Source organism: Diceros bicornis, chromosome 19 (assembly GCF_020826845.1).
Source record: "Diceros bicornis minor isolate mBicDic1 chromosome 19, mDicBic1.mat.cur, whole genome shotgun sequence".
Lineage (NCBI taxonomy): Eukaryota > Metazoa > Chordata > Mammalia > Perissodactyla > Rhinocerotidae > Diceros > Diceros bicornis.
This window is the reverse complement of record NC_080758.1, coordinates 1,973,438-1,994,583: the sequence shown is the minus strand read 5'-3', so window position 1 is coordinate 1,994,583 and position 21,146 is coordinate 1,973,438. Positions and strand designations below refer to the sequence as shown.

The 21,146-nt window shown below is 51.7% G+C and overlaps 1 long non-coding RNA gene across 1 annotated transcript; it reads right to left on the bottom strand.

Moving 5' to 3' along the window:
• Window positions 1-9,917: 9,917 nt before the first annotated feature.
• On the bottom strand, window positions 9,918-17,193 carry LOC131418095 (uncharacterized). Its single transcript, XR_009222848.1, has 3 exons — window positions 17,027-17,193; window positions 10,757-10,870; window positions 9,918-10,160 (listed from the first exon to the last, which is right to left on the bottom strand). It is a non-coding gene; the product is annotated as an uncharacterized LOC131418095 (long non-coding RNA).
• Between the last annotated feature and the right edge of the window lie 3,953 nt (window positions 17,194-21,146).

The following is a 21,146-nucleotide window of genomic DNA, read 5'->3' as shown; positions in this document are numbered from 1 at the left end:
GAAAATCCAACAGATACACTAAAATGGAATGCTAAAACATATTCAAATAGGGGCCAGCCCGATGGCATAGAAGTTAAGTGCACGTGCTCCACTTCGGTGGCCCAGAGTTCACAGGGTCGGATCCCAGGCATGCACCGACGCACCGCTTGTCAAGCCATGCTGTGGAGGCATCCCACATAAAGTAGAGGAAAATGGGCACGGATGTTAGCCCAGGGCCAATCTTCCTCAGCAAAAAAAAAAGAGAGGAGGATTGGCAACAGATGTTAGCTAAGGGCTGATCTTCCTCACAAAAACAAAAACAATATATTCAAATAATCTAAAGAAAGCAAAACAGGACATTTTAGAAGGAATAAACTGGGGCTGGCCCCGTGGCTCAGCAGTTAAGTGCACACGCTCTGCTGCAGCAGCCCAGGGTTCGCCAGTTCGGATCCCAGGCACATACCAATGCACCGCTTGCTAAGCAATGCTGTGGTAGCGTCCCATATAAAGTAGGGGAAGATGGGCATGGATGTTAGCCCAGGGCCAGTCTTCCTCAGCAAAAAGAGGAGGATTGGCATCAGATCTTAGCTCAGGGCTGATCTTCCTCACCAAAAAAAAAAAAGAAGGAATAAACTTAAAACAAATAGACGATGGACCTAAAGCCCACCAACTCATCATCACATGAAATGGTGAGCATTAGGCACTTCAATTAAGAGGATAAAAAAGCAAGACTCTGCCATGTGCTCTTCTCAGGACAGGCACTTGACAAACATATGTAATGCAAACAGGAAGCCTAACCAGGCTGGAGAGGCTACAATAACATCAGGTAAAATGGACTTCGATACAGAGCACCGTCAGAGATAAAAAGGGATGCTACGTAATGAGAAACGGGTAACCCATCAGGAAGACAAAAACCATAAATTGCTGTGTGCCTCAAAGCAGCTTCAAAATACATGAAGCAAAAATTGACAGAATTAAACAGAGAAATAAATAATTCAACAATCGTTGGAGATTTTAACACCCATATCTCAGCAATGGATAGAACAAATGGTCAAAAAACTCATAAGGACACAAATGATCTGAACAACACTATGAACTGTCTTGACCTAATGATGTTTATCAAACACTATACCCAACACATTCTTTTCTATTGCATATGGTACATTCAGCAAGATAAACTCAATGCTGGGCCATAAAACAAGTCTTAATAAATGTAAAAGGATTGAAATCATACAGAATATGTTCTCTGATTACATAGGAATTAAATTAAAATCAATAACAACAAGACAGCTATGAAAACCCCAAATATGGAAATATCCACATAATCCATGAGTCAAAAAAATCACAAGGCAAATTCGAAAATAACTTGAACTGAATGGTACTGAAAATACAACATATCAAAATGTGTGGGCTGCAACTAAAGCAATGCAAAGTTTATAATGCTTGTCTTAGAAACTGACATGCTAATTCTAAAATCCATACAGAAATGCAAAAGTTCAAATACGACCAAGGTAACCTTGAAGAAGAACAAAATGGGAGGACTTACACTACCAGATATCACGAACATTATAGGAGTTAAGACAGTGGGGTATCAGTGCAAGAATAGACAGGCTAATTGAATAGAATAAAGAGTCCAGAAAAACTCTCATATATATGGTCAACCTATTTATGACAAAACGAACAATGCCTTGCAATGGAGAAAGGATGGTCTTTTCAACCTAATTGGTGCTGGGTCAATTGGCAACTCATAAGGGTGAAAAATAAATCTTGACCTCATACCATACAGAAAAATCAATTCCAGCTGAATTGAAGGTCTAAATGTGAATAGTAAAATAAAACTTGTAGAAGGAAACGTTTATAATTTTGCAGTAGGTAAAGACTTCTAAAAATAAGCACAAAAAGTGTTAAACCCTATAAAGGAAAGAAATTGACAAACTGCACTACATTAAGAACTTCTCATCAAAAGACACCATTGAAAGAATGGAAAGGCAGAGGGAGAGAAGATATGCACCATACAGAAAAATAGGGAGAAGACTAGAACAGGCACGTCACTCCTGATGGACAGAGAGGATAATTGGGGTGTGAGAAGGTGCTCAGCCTTGTCGGCCACCAGGGAAATGCAAACTAAACTCGCTACAGACCCACCAGAAAGACTACACTCAAAAGGACTGACACTATCTAGTTGGTGAGGAGGAGGAGCATCTGCTAAGAGTAGGAATTTGTTCAACCACCTTGAAAATTGTTTGGCAGTTTCTACTAAAGCCATGTAAGTGCTCAGCCTGGCGCCCAGCAATTCCCCTCCATGTGTACCCAAGAGAAACAGGTCCTGTGTGCACAGGAAGTGCTAGAATGGTCAGAGCAGCACTATTCACCATCGCCCCAGACTGAAAGCAACCCAAATGTCCATCAAGAGTAAAATGGATAAATAAATGGCGGCCTATTCATACAATGGCATCAAATGGGTGTGTTTGGTTTGAGAGAATGTGTTGATGTGTGTAGTTTTTTTGTAAATGTCACACTTGAGTGAAAGTCAATGAGGGAATGTGTCAGGCTCATCTCTGCACACTCAGCTTTCTGACCTACAAAAGCTAAAACAAACCCCTCATTCTACAACAGAAGGACACTGAGCCCAGAGATGGCAAGTGACGTGCCTGAGGCCACCAGGAAATGCAAGAATGTGGACCAAAACCCAAATTTCCTGAATTCTCAGCCAGGGCTCTCCCCAATACAGCAGTCTACTCCCATCAACATCTTTTTCTTTTTTCCTAGTTGTGGTAAAAAAACACGTATCATAAAATTTACCATGTTAACCATTTTTAAGTGTACAGTTCAGTACTGTTAAAAATATTTGCATTATTGTGCAATAGATCTCCAGAACTTTTTCATCTTTCAAACTGGAACTCTATACTCATTCAACAACTCCCCATTCCCCCCCACCCCCAGCCCAGCAACCACCATTCTATCTTCTGTTTCTAACTGTGACTACTTTAGAGAGCTCATATGAGTGGAATCATACTGTATTTGTCTTTCTGTGACTGGCTGATTTCACTCAGCATAACGTCCTCAAGGCTCATCCATGTTGTAGCAGGTGTCAGGATTTCCTTCCTTGTTAAGGCTGAATAATATTCCACTTACGGCTAGACCACATTTTGCTTACCCATTCCTCTGCCAATGGGCGCTTGGGTTGTTTCCACTTCTTGGCCATTGTGAACATGCTGCTGTGAACGTGGGTGTGCAAGTATCTCTTCAAGCCCCTGCTTTCAGTTCTTCTGGGTAAATACCCAGAAGTGGTCTCACCAACACTCTTAAGTTATTTTATACTTGTAGGTTTTACCACCTCACCTGAACCGTGAGGTCCTAGAAGTCAGGGATTAATTATCCAGTTAGGAGTTGGTGAATGTTCAATAACTGTCTTCCTAACGGTGGGATGGGGGGAGCCCTGATTTGTAACATTTGCCAATTTCCTTGGTGTTCAGACCCGAGGAGATGCCTGGGGCAGGAAACCGGGCCCTGCTTGAAAGTGTCGGGAGGAGCTGGACACTGGGTTGCCACCCCTGCCCCGCAGAGCCAGGCAACACTCCCCTCACCCCTGGAGAACCGAAGCCGAAGACACCCCAGACTCAGGGGCGGGAGCCCAGCAAAGCAGATGTGGAGGTGGATGAGCAAAGCTCTCTCTGTTGAAGGACGCCACTGAGGAAGGTTCCGGGGCCCAGAGGTGCTGGTTACTCTACTTCTGAGGTCAGATGGCGGGTACACGGGTACTTGCTTTCTTATTATTAGTTAAGAGATGCATTGTGACATAAGCACTCTTTCATATGCATGAGACATTTAGCATTTAAAGTAGCACAGAATCCCTCGCATGCACAGACTCGCATGGCACACACACTCACACAGGTGCGCACTCAGAAGCGCCCAGCATCTCTCTGGAGTTCTGTCCACAGGTTTCGGCAGGACCCAGTCACCTGCATTCTGGAAATGTCATTCAGATGATTCTCTCGCCCACTGAGGTTAAGACCCCGCTCTAATATAAAAGATGCCCCTGCTCCCAATCTTTTCCCTCAGGTTTCCTAAAATGGGGGCATAATCAAAAGGAGTCATTTGCTCCTTTCTTGGGAAGCCAGAGCTGGTAGCACGTGCAGCGTGAGGTCAGAAGTCACGAACAGGCTGGTGAGCCTCATCTTTGCAGGAGGAAAGCTAGTCCTCTCACACATTAAACCTTTCCCAAAATCATGCCAATATGCAATTCGACGCTCGTATCTTATCAAAATGGGCTGTGGTTCAGGAATACTTTGCAAAATTAACGTCCTGCCCCGAGAACCCACACGCTATTTTTTTTAAGCTTATAAAGCAGAAAGCGCAGCTCTAGCGTGGGTAAAGGTCTGGTCTTCTCTTTACGAGCCTGACGCCCCGCTGGCCCTCCGTAGTGGACTTGAGTTGCGTGAGAAAGAACCAAAGCCTGTACTTGAAACTGGAAACAGATGACCTGGAGCCCTGAGGGCATGCCCGCCTCAGGCTCTGAGCTCACACGTCGCTGGGACCGGTGACTTTATCGACTGGTTTTCACCAGCTTCAGACCTCAGTGCTGGCCACTGCCCAGGAAAAAACAGAAAAGAAGAGGCCAGGAAAGGCGACAAGGGGCTGTTGGGGTTGTGGCTTCCTTTTTCTTCACGCTTTTTTTGCAATTCCCAAATTTTCTTCAATGAACATGTTATTCTTTTATAATTAAAAAAAGAGAAGCAGCGCTTGATTTTTCCTCATTTAACTTGTTCTTGAAGTCAAATACATGTACTGAAAAGTGCACAACTCAGTGAAGTTTCACAAACACACTCATGTCACAGTACCAGATCAAGATGCAGAAAGTGCCCAGCATCCCAGACACCCCTCCACCCCTCCCGTCACCCTTCCCCAAGGGTGACTCCCACCCCAACTTCTAACATCGTGGATTCCTGTAGCCAGGTTGGGGACTTGATGTAAGCGGAATTATAATGAGTTCTCTTTTTTCCCCCAATTTCTTTTGGGAATGGGGGGTGATTCTTTTATTGTAAAATGCATGTAACATAAAATTTGCCACTTTAACATGGTTCAGTGGCATTTAGTACATTCACAATGTTGTGCAACCATCACCATTATCCAGAACATTTTCATCACCCCAAAAGGAAAACTTTAAGCAGTCAGTCCCTATTGTCCCCCACCCCGAGCCCCTGGTTCTTTCTGTCTCTACGGATTTACCTGTTCTGACGTTTGGTATAAATGGGATCATACAAGATGTGATCTTTTGTATCTGGCTTCTTTCATTCAGCATAATGTTTATGAGGTCCATCCATGTTGTAGCACGAACCTGCTTCATTCCTTTTTATGACTGAATAATATCCCCTTGTGTGGATGGAGCACACCTTGTTTATCCATTCATCCACTGATGGACATCTGGGTTGTCTCCATCTTTGGAATAGCGGGGCTGTGAACACCTGTGGACAAGGTTTTGTGCGGCACATGTCCATTTCTCTTGGGTTTACCCCTTGGAGTGATTACTGGGTCATGTGGTGACTCTGGGTTTACCTTACGGAGGAGCCGAGTTCTCTTCTGTGTCAGATTCTTTCCCTCAGCGGAGAGGACATTCCTCTGCGCTGTTGCAAGCTCGCACATGATTCCCGCTCACGCCTGCGGCGTCCCGTGGTATGAATACCGGCAGCTTACGCATCGGTTCTCCAGTTGGTGGGCACCGGGACTCCAGTTTGGAGCTATTATGAGGAATGCTGCTCTGAGCATTCCACACTTGACCTTGCTGACACAAACATACATGTTTCTCTTGGGAATACAGCTAACAGTGGACATTCACACATGCACACACGTGCATACCCTCTCTCCTACAGGCTCCCACATGCTGTCACACCCTCACACCTTCACACATGCACACACACACACTCGCCGGCGCTCACACTCACACATCTGCTTCTCTCCCACCTTCAGCTCTCCTTCTCAGGTGCCAGGTCCTGCCTCCTCCACTCTACCCCTCTCCCCTCAAGCTCGCCAGCCCCTGCTCTGGCGGACTTGAGGCATGGACCACTAGGGGTTTCCTAAAGCCCCCTCGTTCTTCTCAGGCAGACGTTGGGGGAGGAGAGAAAGGGGGCCAGAGATAGAGTGCTGGGCAGGGGCTCCACAGGCAGGCAGCTCCTTCCACAGCCTGGGGAGGAGAGGGCATTCCTTGATTCCCTCAGCAGATGCCTCCTGGGTGCCACTGTGGGCCAGGCCTGTGCTAGGCTCTGGGGACAGAATCTGGCAGGAGAAGGCGACAGGAAACAAGCAAGCCCATGAATCAGGGAGCGGGTGCCAGGGTGGCCCGAGGACAGTCAGCAGGGTGATACAGTGGTGCCACTTTGGAAAGGGAGCCAGAAGCGCTTCCCGGAGGTGGTGTCTTGGGAGCAGGCCTAGTCAGGCACGCTGGGGTGAGTGCCCAGCACGAGGCTCTGTACCTGCAAAGGCAGGGCGGCCAGGTACTGGGCATTATCTGTGCTGGGCCAGTCCCCTCCTCATCCCACTGGTCAGCGGTGCAGACACAGTCTCCCAGGAGGGGCCAGGCAGGCACTGGTCACCCAGAATAGCTTTGGGCCCCTCCTGTGGCATGGCCCAAGGCCGGCCCTATGGTTCAAGTTTCTCATCTCTGCGTCTGTCACAGGGTGCTCAAAGACCAGGGAAGATGGGGATGGAGGGCCAGCCTGGCCTGATCCACAGAGCAGGAGGGACACGGGAAGAGCAATAAGGAGTCCATTGGGAAGGCTGTGCAGATGTTGGCCTTGGCACAGCCACTGACACGGTGCCGGGGCACACAATCCCCTCCGTGTGAGAAGACTGGTGGCCCCAAGGCTGACTGGACGCCTAGCTTGGCCCAGCTCCACACCCCCCAGGCAGACCAGCAGGGCCCCAGCTCCTCAGTCCTCCTGTAGCGGGGTGAGAGCATCCCATCAGTGAGGACGCTGCTGGGCCTGTGCCCAACCGCCGCTGGGGGCTGGCGTGGGTTCTTGCCTGTCCCTGTGCTGGGGCTCCCCTCCTCGCTGCCACCCTGGTGTTCAGCCTGCCCGTCGCCCCGTGAGGTGAAGTGACAGGTAATTTGGAGCCCAAGCAAAACACAGTTGTTGCAAGACTTCTCTGGGAATACCCCCCTGGCATTGACGCCTGCAGGGGCAAACTGGGCAGAGCAGAGGGGTCTGCAGAAAATTTGGACAGGCATAGGCTTCACCCTTAACAGAGGCCAGCCATTTGCGTCCTCCCTTTGGGGAACCTGCTGACGTCCTGGAGCCCAGCTTCATGTGACCCAGGGTGGGGAGCTGGACCGTGGGCGCCAGGGCTGCTGTGAACGGCTGGCCGGTGAGAGGCCAGGCAAGGCCTGGGCAGCCAAGTTAGTGCCCAGACCATCTGGTGGCCATCCAGAAGGGGACTCTGAGAGGGAAGAGTGTGAGGCTCTGGAGAAGGGCTGCCTGGACATCGGGGGGAGGCCTGCCCTCAGCTAGCTGCTCATTTGGTCACGAGTTCTCTGACACTCTCTCCCACGGAGGTGAGATGGGTAGGGCCCACTTCACCCAGCCAGGGAAAGATCCTGGACGGGGATGCCGGCTTCTTTCCAGCTGATTCTTATGGGAAAGGAAATGGGAAGACAAGACAACTCTTGTTTTAATACATTTCCTCCTGCAAAAAAAAAAGCTTGTCTTCCAGGAGTGAGAGGTGACCGTGAACAAGTCCCTTTGGCAGAGAGTTTGAAACAGAACAGAACTGGGGGGGGGGGCGGTCTGCAGCAGATGGAGGTGCTCAGAATTTTATCCAGAACCAACCAGCTTTCTCTAGAACCGACCTCTTGCCATGTCGCGATGGAGGCTGGTGCTCCTGGGGTTGACCCTGACTCCACCAGCCAGCCCAGGGGCCTTGGGCAGGTGGCCGGCCCTGCTGAGCCTCCATGCACCTTTCCCCAGTCACCCCTCCCAGATCCAGGAGCCACTGTCCGGAACAGGGAGGAAGCTGAGGAGGTAGCCAAGAAGGAAGTCCCAAAAGCACGTCCTTCACCATGAGACCCTCAGACTCCACGCACACCCCACTGAGGGCGCTTACGGATCACCTCACCAGGTATCTGGGAGCAACTGCTCGCCTCCCACACAGGTGCCCACTGGTGCTATCCCTCCAGTGGACTCAGAGGCCACTCCTGCATCCTCTTCTAGGGTCCTTCTCACACCCTCATCCTCAGCCCAGGCCTTCCCCAGCTGTCCCTTGGCTCATGTCCTTCCCAGCCCCTACTCCCTGCCCCTCCTTCCTCCTAAACTCTCAGGTTGTCCCGAAGCCCTCCCTGGCTCCCCCTCAGCCAGTAGTTCATGTCCCTGAGTGCAGCTTAGAACCTCTGGCAGCTTTGGCAATTCCCCATCCCAGGCCCCACCCAGGCCAGTCGGCCAGGCTCCCTGGAGGTAGACTCTAAGCCCCAGGTGAGTCCAAGGTATGGCAAGGCAGAGGATCTCTGCTAGACAGAGGTGGGAGTCCCCACCGTGCTTCCCAGCCCCCACCCCCACTGCCACCACCACACTGACTGGTGATTGCCGCCTTCCCACCAGCCTGTGGGCGCCACAGGACCTAAGCTGGCCAGTTTTGATCCTGGCTCCATCCCCATTACCTACCAAGGGTCTCACATGCGGAAGGCACTCGATGGATGTTGGTGGGATAAATCCATCAATGACTGGGGAAATTACTCAACCAATGAATGAATGGATGACTCGATGATCTGAGGATCCAGTGCCATGGGCTGTGACAGCCTTGTGCGGGCCCATCCTTACTACCTGTGTCCAGTCTGGACAGCAGAGCCCACCCTCCCTTGGGTGCCCCAGGCCCACGTCTTGTAGCCATCAGCACTCCCTTCCCTTAGACACAACAGATGGCTCTCCTGGATGGGGGACAGGGTGTGGATGGACGGCCATCCTCCCGATTCTTTTAAAACGTAGTTTGCATTTGGAGGAAAGTGGGTCTTGAAGAAGCATAGCCCTCCCTGCTCCCTCTTCCCACCCCCGCAGGACCCCCTGCAGGACCCCCCATCTCCGGGCTGTCTATGGTGATTTCCTAATGTTTAGTTACTAAACTTGCATAAGCAACGTGAGGAGTTTGGGCTCTCCCAGCGCCCCCCACCCACTCATTTCCTCCACTCGCCACCTGGGGGCGGGGGGGGTCCCTGTGCCCGCAGGCCTGGCGAGCCCATCCCTCAGCTATCCTGGTGTCAGTTGTTCCTGTGGTCAGGTTCCCGTGCTTGGCTTCCTTCAATCCCTGAGCCTCTCCAGGGACTCGGAGAGGCGTGTCCGGGCCACCTTCCCACCTGGGGGAGCCAGATGACTACCCTCGGCCCCATTCTCCCCGGGGGCCTCTCTCAGGCATGCTGACTTTGGCTCCAGCCTGGACCCTTGCTCTCCAGGCTCCCTGCTCCCCTCGGGGGTTTATCCCATTTCCTGGGTCCCTGCTCACTCCTGTGTGTCCTCCAGCAGCTTCCTGAGAAAAGTGCTTGGAGTCCTTATCACCTGCAGAGGGCTTTACATGGCCCTCTTGAGAGATTTGCTGAGTAGAGATTCTGCAATGAAAAGCAGGTTCTGGAAATTTCACAATGCCGCGCCCAGTTGAGTCTGATTTGTTCAGCCTGGAGCCTCCCGTCCTTCTGTTTTTAATTTACCGGGAAATGTGCTAAAACACATTTCCCGGTAAATTATTTGCTTGATGATGCTCTCCCTTCCGTTTTCTCTTTCTGGGACTTATTATTTGCACATTAGAGTGTCTAGATTGATGGTTTCATTTTATGTTTTCTGTCCCATTTTTCATTTCATTTTTTCTACTCTATGCGAAATTTATCTTTGATTGAATTATAATTTTTCCTATTTTTTTAAATAATAAAAGAGCTCTTTCTTATTCTCTGCCTGTTCCTTTTTTATAGCATCCTGTTCTTAGGTCATGGATGCAATATTTTCTCTCATTTCTCTGAGGGTATTTTCTTTTTTATATTATCTCTTGCTCTCTATGTTCTTTCTGTTTCCTCCGGGCTCTTTTATTCTGGCAGGTGTAGAATCTCTCTTTTGTGTTAGATGCTCTTACCTCGAGGGTCTGGTGATCCTTCATGAGAGGCATGGAAGTGCTGATGTGCAGCAGCGTGGCTGGGCAGGGTGAGGGTGGACCTGTAGGGTGAAGCAGCAGGGTCCAGGCACTTGGCCAGAGGTCTTGAGGGGTCAGTCCAATTCTGCAGAATCCTCCAGTCTCCCACATGGGGGACACACCATTCTGGGAACGAGCAGGGTCAGGGGCCAAGGCCACCTCTAGGGATGTGCCTGTGAACTCACCTTCCTGTTCCTCTCTTGGGGCCTCACTTTGCACTTGGCTGTACCTGGGCCCCCAAGCCCAGAACCTCCCAGACCTGACCCCCAAGAACAGACCTGGACCTCTAGTCTTCTGCCCACCCGTGTGGGATGAGCAGTCTCCTGGCGTGGGTCTGGGGTCCAAGTGCTCCTCTGAAAGCCTCTTAACCACTCTTCCTGCTCTCAGTCCACCCCATGCCCACAGTCAGAGCTGCCCGGCCTCCTGGACTTGGAGCCTCTCTGGCTTCCCCTGGTCTGACTATTGGTGCCACCCAGCCATCTGTGTTCCAGCTGAGGGAAACAGGATGCCACAGTGTCCCTTTGTGGTCCTCCTGTGGGTCCTGCTGCACTAGGTCGAACGGGAAGTCACCCTTTCCATTTGGATTTGTTTGAAAGGCACATTTGGAGGGAGACCTTACCGTTCCTGTTTCTAATCTGCTGTTAACATCAAATACATCTCCAACCACCAAGTAGAAGCAGTGGCCAGAGGGTGGGAAGTCCTCTGGAAACATCACGAAAGGTCACCTGAGTGCCTACTTGCAAAAGAGAAAGACAAGCCATGCACGTCTAACCCAACAGCCGAAACCCAGGGGGTCGTCGTGAAGGGGCAAGAGTACCCCACCACCCCTCCCCGCCTCAGGAAGAATCGGGCACAGTGTCATAGGACAATTGTATGAGCTGTCAACAAATACAATCATGAAACTTCTCATAAAATCCAGTTTCTAGCTCCCCTTCCAAACCAGTGGGTCTGACAGCTCTGGACCCAGCATCGCCCAGGGCATTTAAAGCCGTGTCTTCTTGACAAGCCACTGAATTTTTCTGAGTCTCTGTGTATTTATTTGTAAAACAAAAATTTACTTTTACTTTTTAAAAAGTGATCTGGGGCAACAGCTGCCCCCCCTACCAGGAAACACACTCTCCAAACCCCATGGCCCTACGGCCCTACACCGGCCACCTCCACACAGCCCCCCACTAGTGAGTTTGTGACCCCTTGGCCTAGAGAATTAGGACAACTGCAGGCAGGACTCCGGGGCCCTTTCTTTTCCATTCCAGCCACGAGGAGGTGACCTGATGAGGGGCCCCAACAGGGAGCAGCAGAGCAGTTCACACAGCGCATCTGGCCTGGATGCTCACACCTGCTATAGGTGCCGGGGACCAAGGCCGCCTGTGGAGCTGGCATTCTAGGGGGCAGAGCTGAGGGCACACAGGTCAGAGATGAGGGGCTGTGAGTGGGAGGGGGGTAGAGTAAGGAGGGGCGTAGGGCACATTAGGAGGGGCTGCTTTGCCATTTCCTAGGGTGGCCCAGGGCTGGGACGGCCTGTCTGAGAAGATGACATCAGCACAGAGAAGGGAGGGCGGAGCCATTAGGGGCCTGGACAAGAGCATCCAGGCAGGGGGAACAGCAAACGAGAGGATGTAGAAGCCTAGCTGAGCCGGGGGGCCCGAGCAGCAAGGGGAGGGGAGAGCTGGGCAGAAGGGACGGGGCAGGGCCTGAGGCTCTACTCTCTGTGCTTCAGAAGGAGGAAGTGGCAGGGAGAAGGGCAGGGGGAGGAGACCAGGCCAGAGGCTCCTCCAGGAATGCCAGCAGGGGATTCTGGAACATGTTGAAAGTCAGGGCAACAGGATTTCCTGGCCCGGGTGTGAGAGAAAGAGAGGGTGGTGGACAGCTCCTGCCTGGGCAACTGGACAAGGGGACGATGGGGAGAGCTGGACGATGGGACGACTGGGAGGGCGGGTTGGAGACAGATCCGGATTTCTGTCTGGGCCATGCCCACTTGGCGGATAGGCTGTGGACAGGTGGATGGGGGGTCTAAGCCCAGGGAGCTGTGGGGGTCAGCAGCCCACAGGAAAGGCCAGGGCACAGGTGAGATCACCCAGCAAGTGTGGACAGGGCCAGGCCAGGGCAGAGTGCTGAGCCCCCAGGAGGAACCGACAGGAGACACGGAAGGAGGGCCGGCAAGAAGAGGAAAGCCAGGCAGGTTGGGGAGGCCCAGGGAAGAGAGCCCCTCCAGGGAGGAGGGGGGGAGGGGGAAGGATGTAGGAGGGTGGAGGAGGAGGGAGAAGGGGGAGATAAGAGGGGGAAGAAGGAGGGAAGGAGATAGGAGTCGGGAGGAGTGGGGAGGGGAGGCAGGAGTGGGGAGAAGGCAGGGGGCGAGAAGTAGGACTTGGGAGTGATGTATTCACACCCTTAGACTCTACTTCTCGCAACCTAAGGAAGCCAAACCACTCTGGAACAAAACCAAAGACAGAGTAAACACCGTAAAGTCACCCAATTCATATGAGGGGGAAAAAACATCACTTTCACCACCAATGAATTCTCTCAGTTTCCCAGAAACACAGGTCACTGTGGACTCCTGTCAGGGAGGGCTTCCTGGAAGAGGTGGGAGTGTGGGCACAGGGATCAACCTGGAAGGATGGGCAGAATCAGCCAGGGAGAGAGGAGAGGCTGGCTTTCTAGGCAGGATCATGGGCTGAGCCAAGGCCCCAAATGGTAGAGGATGAGCAGTGGACAGTCCAGTTGCGGGGGGGGGTCTGCATCTGCAGGTGGCCTGTGGGAGCCTAGCTACAGTGGACCCGGTGACTCCTCTCAGGCCCAGAAGGCAGAGTCACTGCACACTCAGGAGGAATGGGGGAGCACGTAGGCTAGGGGCAGCCAGATGAGGAGACCCCCTCTCCAAAGATTGCCTGTTGCTCCCTCTTGAGGACTCCCCAGGGTGCAGGATCATCTGTACCCACAGGTGAGCGCCAGGCCCAGTTACGTGGCTGTAAAACAAATCACCCCTAGTCGGAGTGGTCTATTAGGATCTCGGATTCTGCATCAAGAATTCACAGGGCAGAGTGAGCACAGATTGTCTCTGCTCCACCATGTCGGGGCTTCGACTGGAAGATGCAAAAGCTGGGGCCAGAGTCACCCAAAGGCTCAGTCACTCGTGCCTGGTGGTGCAGGCTGGGAGGTGTGGTGTTGGCTGGGAGGCCTCAGAGCTTCTCCACATGGTCTCTCTGTATGGGCTAGGTTGGGCTTCCTCACAGCATTGTTGCCTGGGTTCCAAGGGTGAGTGTCCCCAGAGAGGAAGCCAGCAGAAGCCCTCTCACAGCTGTTACCTCCTCAGGAAAGCCTTCTCACTGTCCCTGATGCAGCAGGACCCACCCTGCTTCTACCCTCTCCCTGCTGAGTGCACCTTCCCTCCAAGTGACCTTTCCCCCAGTAACCAGGTACTGTGTGTCGGCATATGTAATGTTCATCTCTGCTGCCACCTGTGTGGGCTCCATGTCAGAGCTCCTCATGTTTTGCTCACTATTGTGTCCCCAGCACCCAACACAGTGCCTGGCATGTGGCAGGCACACAATAAATATATAAGTGAATGAATAATATGAATGAGTGGACAAGTGTGTGGGTGAGTGGATTGAGGGATAAATGAATGAATGGATGGATGGATAGAAGGATGGATGAATGGGTGGGTTGATGGATGAATAAATGGATGGGTCAATGGATGGACAAATGAATGAATGGACAGATGGAGAGAAGGATGGATATGGATAAATAGGTAAGTGGATGAGTGGACGGATGGATAGACAGACAGGCAGATGGATGGGTGAACGGAATGGATAGGTGAGTGGGTGGGTGGGTGGATGGATGGATAGATGGACAGATGGATGAACAGAAGGATAGGTGAATGGATGGATAGATAAATGAATTAATGGACAGATGGGTAGATGGAGGAGTGGATAAATGGATGCAAGGAAGGAAGGAAAGATGGATAGGTAGATAGGTAGATGAATGAATAGATGGGTTGGATGAATGGGTGGAAGGATGCGTGGGTGGATGAACACCAGTTCAACCCTTCCTTCCTAGGACCAGGTTGTTTTCCACACTCCCAAAAACCTTTTCCAATCTTTCCTCTCACACTACTTTCTTCTTTCTCTCTGTTCTCAAGAAAATCTTGCCTGTAACCTTTATTTCAGGACATAATTACAAATAACCTTATACTGTTATTTAAATTCTTTGTGTGTAAACATTTAGCTTGCAAATTGGTCAACAGAACTACAGGCTCACTACCACTGTGGTAAAGCAACTGTTTGAACCTCAGTGAACCCGGTGATGTTCTAATCATTACGGTAATGGAGTGTTCTGTTTGAGCCTTTCTTGAGTATTGCACCCAGCTCTGGTGTACATCTTGTACAAACCGTCCCCATCAGTCTTCAGACATAAATGGCCTAACTTCAAATCTTTCAAAGCTCCCAGTGTCCCTTAGTCAGTCACTTCTGGGCCCACCAACCCCTGTACCATCGCCTCCCCTGTCCCAGTCTCTCCGGACTCACCTTCCACTATTCCACCTCCACTCCCTTTGCTCCAGCGACTCTGACATCTTTCTGTTTCCCCAGAGGTGCCACACTCCCTTCTGACACAGGGCCTTTGCACATGCAGTTCCTGGTTAATCTTTGCCTGGTTAATCTCTACACACATCTGTTAGCTCAGGGCTCAAGTTAGCTCAGGGCTCACTTCCTCAGGGTCACCCCCAATCAGTTTCACGTCTCCCTAGACTCTTTCCTTGCTTTCTCTGCTCTCTGCTCTTGCAGAGTGTCATTAAGCACTTGAGTGATCATCTGATTCACCTCTCCTTCCCTCTCTCCACTGGATGCTCCACGAGGGCAGCCCACCCTGGTTTCCCACCCATGTACCTCCCAGCCCACAGCACAGCGCCTGCATGGAGCAGGAGCTCAGCAATGTCTGTTAAACCAAACATTGAATACGAGCAAGACCCACAGGCCCTCTGCCTTCCTTACAGTCTGTTGTGGGGGAGGGGGAGGAGGCAGACACAGGAGATTCCTCAGAGAGTGGTGACGATAAGCCCTAGGAAGAGGGCAGACAGATACCCATGAGGACTGGCCTGGTGAGGGAGGGGCATAGGGAGGCCCTCTGACGAGGGGACATTTGAGTCGAGTCCTGAAGGATGAGAAGAGAGGTGGGGTCAGACAACAAATGCAGACAGGGAGGTAGTGGGAGACAGCCAGGAGGCTGGTACGGCTGGAACAGTGCCAAGGTTGGGTGGAGCGGAGGGTAAGAGAGTAAGAGAGGCAGGAGGGATCTAAGGAGGGGAGATATTAGGGAAGTGGGAGTGTCAGAATATGTAGGCACTCCGGAGTCTGGATTTCAGTCTAAGAGGAGGGGAGCCCCAGTTCAGAGCAGGGGAGTGAGAACGTGATCTGATCGCCCACTGCTGGCCCAAGGGGACCCAGACAGTGAGAAAGAAAGAGGGCTGGGGCAGTGGTGGTGGGCAGAGAGGATGGGAGAAGTGAGGGCTGTGGGACCTCGTTGGTGGAGAACTGCCAGCCCAGGCAGGCGGGGAGGGAATGGCACCTGCCAGGACAGCCCAGGGGAGGGTCCCTTGGCTTAGGCTCAGGAGGAGGGGAGAACTACCCTAAGGGGAGAGGATTCCCGTCCACCAGGAGAATGCTCCTCCCCGCCTGCCTGGACACCCCCGGTAGTGCAGCCACCTCCCGTTCCACAAAGGGCCGCAGAGCTGCCCCTCTTGGAGCCAGGCTTCAGGACTAGGGGTACAGCTTGGGAGAGGCACTCCATCAGGCTCTGGGCTGCCCCAGGCAGGACTCATAATGGCCAGTGAAGCCTGTTTCTTTATCTGCACAGCCCTCCTTCAGCAGGTATGTTGGAGGATATATGCGATGGTGCCTGTGACCATGCCTTGTGCCTTATCATCTTGGTCCAGGACCCTCCCTCCCACCCCAGGCTTGCCACTCTGTCTGGAAGGGAGCGCAGGACCATGGCACAGAACTACGTAGCAACAGCAACACCAGCTTTAGCCCCCACAGGCATGTGTCATCGTAGAAGGTGCACTGAGCCCAGGGAGGGGTGCAGGAGGGGAGCCTGAGGCTCCCCATGCTTACGGGACTACCCAGCCCACCCAGCTGGTTGAGGCTGCAGCTGGACAGATCCCAGGTTCTGCCTCCAGAGCCGGCGCCATGCCCTGTACACCAGCAGGGCTCAAACTCTGGGGGTGTTGCTTCAGTGCAGTCTGGGGTTCTGGGTTCCACACTGTGAGATGCCCCTCTGAGCTCTCCCTCCCACAGTGCACCCTTGACCCATCTCTCACGCCCCACCCCCACCCTGCCCCATGCATCGTTTCAATCCTGCTGACCTGGGCACCACCTCCAGGGACAGTGGGCATTTCTGCCTTGGACTCAGCAGGAGGGCAGGATGTGCTGAAAGAGGGTGGGTGGTCTGCAGGACTCCAGGAAAGGGTCTCCTAATAAGGCAGAGGGGTGCTGGGCTGGACTCTACTGCTGTCCAGCTGCCCTGAAGGGAGGGGAGCATCAGGCTGTCACATGCACCTGCTGACTCCTGCCTGCCCAGGCTCAGAGTCGGGTCAGCTTCTGACCCTGGTTTGGCTTCAAGGGGGAGACAACGCACTGGCTCAGGCACAGAAGTAACCAGCGCTCCCGAGAGTTCCATCTCGCAGAGCTCTATCTGAGGAAGGATCTGGTTTTGCTATTAGTCACTGAGGACCTGGCCTGCCGTTTGTTGACAAGTGAGGGTCAGCTTCCCCCAGCGGGAGGCCACTGAGGTCATAAGACTCTAAAGGGTTCCACTGGGGGGAAAGGGGGTCCCTATAAGCTTTACTGGAAATGCCAAAGCACCCTGGGGCCTCCCCATTCCCATGGCCACACCAAACCTTTGTTTCTCAGGACTCCAGGGAAAGGCGTGGGAGCAAGAGGCCATGGGCCTGGGTGGGAGGGAAGGTCCAGGGAGGCAGCAGTTAATTCCACTCAGCAGGGCTTTCACCTCAACCACCAGTCCCCAACTGTGCAAGCCAGCAAGTCACTTCTCTTCTCCAAGCCCCATCTGTAAAGAGAGGGCCTGGCAATTAGGCAAGAAAATGAAACAGAAGACATCTCGACTGGAAGGAAAGAAGGAAAATTATCTCTATTTGCGATAACATGATCTTGTATAATAGAATACCCTGAGGACGCCACTAAAAAACTATTAGATTGAATAAGCAAGTTCAGCAAGGTTGCAGGACACAAGATCAATATACAAAAATCACCTGTATTTCTATACAGTAGCAATGAACAAAACAAAAATGAAATTAAGAACACAATTCCATGAATAATTCTGAGTAAATTTAACAAAAGAAGTGCAAAACGTATATTCTGACAACTACAATACGTTATTGAAAGAAATTAAAGAAGACCTACAAAAATGGAAAGATAGCCCATGTTCATGGACTGGAAGACAGAATATTGTTAAGATGGCAATACTCGGCAAATTGATTTTTATTTGCATTTCCCTGATGCCATTGGTATATCAGATTCAATACAATCCCTACCAAACTCTCAGCTGGCTTCTTTGCAGAAACTGACAAACTTAAATTCATATGAAAATTCAAGGGATTCAGAATAGCCAAAACAATCTCGAAAAAGAAGAACAAAATTGAAGAACTCATACTTCCCAATTTCAAAATTTACTACAAAGCTACAATAATCAAGACAGTGTGGTAGTGGTATATGGACAGACATATAGACCAATGGACTAGAATAGAAAGCCCAGAAATAAACCCTCACAGATATGGTCAATTGGCTTTTGAGAAGGATGCCAAGATAATTCAATGCGGAAAGGATGGTCTTTTCAACAAATGGTGCTGGGAAAATTGGATAACCACGTGCAAAAGAATGACGCTGGACCCTTATCTTACAGTAGATACAAAAATTAACTAAAAATTGATCGGAGACCTAAATGTGAAAGCAAAGCTATATAACTCTTAGAAGAAAACATAGGCAAAGACTTTGGATTAGACGATGGCTTTTTAGATATGACACCAAAAGCACAAGCAATGAAAGCAAAAAGAGATAAATTAGGCATCATCAAAATTAAAAACTTTTGTGATTCAAAAGACAACATCAAGAAAGTAAAAAGACAAGCTACAGAAAGGAAGAAAAGGTTCAAATCATACTGAGAAGAAACTCGTGCCTAGAATATATAAAGAACTATCACAAATCAATAAGAAAAAGACAACCCAATTTGAAGATGGGCAAAGGATCTGAATAGACATTTCTCCAAAGGAGATAGACAAGTGGCCAATAAGGACATGAAAAGATGCTCCACATCTGGGTAGGGCCCAGTTTCACAGAAAAGGGTGAGGACCATGCCAGTCTCCCAAAGGGAGTGTGTTACTCTTCACAAAATGGCGCACGGTGACAATGCTGAGGGCTTCCGCCAAAAGGGGTGGATTCCGCCAATACTGAGGCCCTCTCCCCTCTGATCCCCTTCAGGAAAGGACCACTGTCCAGCTGCAAGGAGTGGGGTAAATTGGCACCTCCAGCTCTTAGATTCAAACCCAGGTCATACTCTTCTCAGTGACCCCAGCCACCGCTAGCAAGGCGGTAGGACACGGACAGCTATTTCTGCCCAACATGGGACACCCCGAATGGGCAGTGCACTCCAGAGCTGCCCGCTGGGCTGGCTCAGCGCAGTCCGTGGTCCCTCCTGCCCAATCCTGCTGCCTCCCTTTTTCCTCTGGAAGTGTGGCTTCCCAAGAAACCTTTTGCATTCTCAACTTCACCATGGCATCTGCTTCCTGGAGAACCTGACGAGTTGGGACTAGGAGGGGAGTGGTCCAAGAAAGAAGGCAGTAAAACGGGTTTGCAGACTGGATCACTCACCACCAGGTCAGGGAGGAGGACCCCATACCTGGTGCAGGGTGGTGCACAGACAGCCGGGCCCCAGGGCCCAACCGCTAACACTCTTTTTTATGAGAGGAGCTGGCAGAGGGACTCGTGGAGGAGGCTGCGTCGGCCAGGGGCTAGCCCAGTGGCAAACTCAGTGTCATGACTCAGTTGCTTGAAAAGTAGAGGAGGCGGGGACAAGGGAATTGGAGAGTTGTTAACGAAGCTGTATTGACTGACTTAGAGACGACAATGACGAGCTGAGGGCAATTAAGAAACAATTGAAAACTAAGCGCCAGAGCCAGCAAGTCTCTCTAGCAGCTTCAAAGGAGGCCTCATCTCAGGCAGAAGAGCAGAAAAAGCTCAAGTTCAAATCTGGATGTGATGGCCGGAGTGGCTGAGCTTCACAGACGGTTGAGTGCTCAGCTGAGGCACTCCAGGGGGTGGGGACCTGAATGTGTGCACAAAGAGTTTCACTCCTCAGGTGGCTCTGAACCATCTGAGCTTGCAGACACGGCCCACCCCTCCCCTTCAAGAGCCAGCCCTTGCCCGCTGTAGGGAAGCAATGCAGAATTCTCTCTCCCGTGAGACAACAGGTGCCTCTCTGGGGAGCTGTCCCCACACCCTCTCTGGGCCACCAGGCCTGTAATCAGAGTTAAGTCACAGCATAGCTGGCCAATAGTGGAGGAAAGGGCCTGAGCCCCAGAGGAGCTGCAAGGCTCAGCCAGCATATACTGCCAAGATGGAGAGATGGTACCGGTGGGATTGGATTCCGAGGGTGCTCAGGGCCCTCTTGGCGCCACGGTGCCCCCAGCACGGCTGGGACTGTGAATGGACAGTGCAGCTACCCCAGCCTGGGAAGGAACCATAACGGGGGGCTCAGACCCTCAGGCATGAGGGCATGGGTCATGCTACAGAAAGGCCCCCAAGACCTGCAGAGGTAGGGCTGAGGTGGGGTGTAGCCTGGAGAGTGGAGAGGGAGGGGATGAGCACCAGCTGAGGCCCCCAGACCAGCAGCAGCGACAGGGCTCATCCGCCTACCCCACTCTCCAAAGTCTCCCCCCAGAAGAGAAGCTGGGGTGCCCGTGGAGGAGCCCCCTATATGCACAGGGGAGAGAACCTGCGGGCACAAGGGGTAGACTATGGCCACACAGATCTCCCTTCCAAACGGACTCAGTGCCCAACTGTGACAAGGGGGTTAGCTGACCGTTAGAGCCTTAGGGTCTGCCTCAGATTTCACTGAGCAAGGGCCCTTCTCAGGGTGGCCCCAGCCTGTGACTGAGCAAGGCCGTAGTACTAGGGCCTGGCCATTTCTGCCCAGGGTGGACTCCTCCACTGTACTCAGAGCTCCTGCTGGGCAGGAAGAGACTCTATCAGGAGTGCATGGAGGCCCGACAGCTCCCAGCCCAACCTGACTTCCTCCGCTTTTCCCCTCACTGGTGTTACCCCCATAAACTGCTTGTACCCTCACTCATCTCAGCATCTGCTTCCTGGATAAAACAGCCTGTGACCCTCTCACTTGGCCTTTATATGACAACAGGCAGCACAGCCAGGGAGGGTTCATTTACTCACTCAGCAAATATTTAGGGAGGATGTGTAATAGCATGCTGGCGACCATGGCTTCCCCAACCTGGGTTTGCACCCTGGCTCTGCTGGGACAGTGGGCATGTTCCCTAACTGCCCTTGTCCTCAGTCTCCTGTCTATGAAATGGGATAACTACAGAACCCACTACAGGATGCCACCACAAACACCAGACGTGTAAACTGCTTAGCGCAATGCCCAGCACATGCTCGACAATTACGAATTTGAACTGCTGTTAGTTTTCCTTTGAGCACTCACTTCAAGGTGTTTGCTGAATGGGCCTTATTTATTTGGTGAGGAAGATTAGCCTTGAGCTAACTTCCATTGCAAATCCTCCTCTTCTTGCTAAGGAAGATTGGCCCTGGGCTAACATCTGTGCCCATCTTCCTCTATATGTGGGACGCCTGCCACAGCATGGCTTGACAAGTGGTGCATAGATCCACGCCCAGGATCCGAACCCATGAACCCTGGGCTGCCGAAGCGGAGCATGTGAACTTAACCACTATGCCACCAGGCCGGCCCCTGAATGGGCCTTATTTTTGTACTCA